Here is a 2,271-nt window from a genome sequence, read left to right as displayed (position 1 = left end):
AGTTGGCCTGCGTTGACAGAGAAGATATAACCCAGTGACAAGAAAACCAGCATTTGCTAAGCACATCTACGCTAGCTCCAACCGCTCGTGAGAAGGTCCAGGTATAATTTTCTATATAAATCCAACAAAGCTGATGAGCTAAACTGGTACTGGAAGTCCTGAGTCAGCCCCTACAGCAGGACAGGAAAAACATCTGAAGGAAAAGGTTCCAGTTCGCGCCCTGCCTCAGAAAAAAGGCTCAAACGTCCTTTGGTTGTGAGAGTCTCTGATCTTCAAGAGGTATTTGCTGGCCTGGGAACAGGCTTCGCACATCACCTACCTGCCAAATCCAAGCTGGGGGAGAGGGGGATGGACATAGCAAAGAAGTTAAATAAATAAATACTACATGACAGAAAGACACCTAGGAAGGATACAAAGACAGACTGGATATACTTGCTTCATGCAGTTAAATAACAAGTCAATTTTAGTGCAAGCAAGAGATCAACCACCAACACAGCAAGTGCCTCCACAAAGCCTCTTCCCTGTGCCGAAGGCTCCAGCCATCGGCTTCGCTGGCTCTGCTCCCAAAGCGGGAGCAAACCCCAGTCCGAGAGAGACCAACACAGTCACCGGTGCAAAACACAGAGACTTTAATTAAAACCACAATGTGGGAGGAGGTGGGGGAGCGCTGCTTCAGACATCGAGCAGCCCCGGGTGCTGCTACGTGTGTGGACCCACCGGGAGAGGAGCAGAGCCCCGAGATCCAGCGACGGATGCCGGTGGGAGTCAGAGGAAGGCAAGCAGCTGACTGCCACGTGACGGGGACACATCCCAAGCGGGCTGATAAGACTGAAGCAAGAATTAGCTGCTTGAAGTCCAAAAATCCCTAGCAGGACAGACGTGCAGACTCAGGCAAGCAAGAAACAGAGCTCTACATGAGCCTCCTCCCACCTCCTCGGCAGGTCCCAAGCCCAGGGACACTGTCCCCGGGGAGCACTGGCTGCAGCTGCCGGGGAAGGAAGCATCTCCCCACCCTTTTTTGGTGCTTTATTTCACATTCTCGGTGTCCCTCCCATGCATGGATGTCAACATTTCCACCCACCCTTTTGCACGGAAGCCCCATTTCCATAAGATGACCAGGAGAGATGCGTTCCCGACCCTTGGGCAGCTTTGGGAAACCACAGGCTCTAGCTCAGCCATTGCCGGCCGGGTGCTGCGCAGCCATTTAAAGCATGGTGACACTTGCCAAAAGCCACGCAGCAACACGAGGGGGCACAGGTGGAGACACCTGGGGTCTCTGCTCCAGACGCCGGCTGCTGAACTGCTCCACCGGAGATGGACTCAGCAAGTCCCAGCGAGCACACAGATCTCCAGCACTGCTCCAGGAGTGGATCCATTTGGAAAGCCAAGCCAAAACACATCCCATTTAGGAATAAAACAAGACTTAACTCCAGTCTTCCATTTTCATTTAAAATGCAAGTTTATAGAGTTGTTTCAGGCAGGTCAAAAGATCCTTGCCCCCTCCCGCCCAGGGCTGAGCCAGGAACAGACAGGACAGTAGCAGTGCTAGAAAGCTCTGCCTTAGCTCTGCAGACACCTGCGTTTCACTGCCTCTTACTTTAGACTCTTTTCTTGCTCTCCCTCCCCTAAGCACCTGCGAGAACCTTTACAAGAGGGAGTGAGTAGGTCTGGCAAAAAGAAAACTGTGAAAAAAAATTCACAAGCAGGCTTTTTTCCTGCCCCCCCCCCCCCCCCCCCAACAGTAAAGCAGTGCAGCAGCAAGAGCCGAGCAGCCTGGCTGGGGGCAACCCCACCACCCCCTCCGCGGTCTGCAGGAGTGCCAGAAAGGATCCCTGCTGCCCCTGACCCCCAGCAAACACCAGAGCAGAGCCTTGTGTCCCCCCCCACACCCAGCCTGGGAACCCCAAGAAGAAACATCCCCTTTCCAGCTGCAAAGTTGTGGACCAGCTTGGTCAAGACCTGTGGACACGACAGCTCATCTCAAACCCAGCACCAGCCGTTTCTGCCCTCCTAGTGACGCTGCTGGTATGATCCGGACCATGTCCCCATTCATTCACCTCCCTTGGAGACACTGCTGCTGGTGGCACTGGAAGCGTGGTCCCTCTGCCCGAGGTCCAGCACAGCAATACCAGCAGGGAATGACAAAGGGAAAGAGCTTTCTCTGGGAATAACCCTCTGTCCTGGGCTATTTATGCTTTTTGTTTCCAGCACAGCTATATAAATGCATGTAAAGCTGCATGCTTGCCCCCCCCCCCCCCACCTCGCTCGTCG

The sequence above is a fragment of the Aptenodytes forsteri genome, unplaced genomic scaffold (genome assembly GCF_000699145.1).
Source record: "Aptenodytes forsteri isolate BGI_AS27 unplaced genomic scaffold, ASM69914v1 Scaffold136, whole genome shotgun sequence".
Lineage (NCBI taxonomy): Eukaryota > Metazoa > Chordata > Aves > Sphenisciformes > Spheniscidae > Aptenodytes > Aptenodytes forsteri.
The sequence above is the reverse complement of the archived record's forward strand: the minus strand, read 5'-3'. Positions refer to the sequence as shown.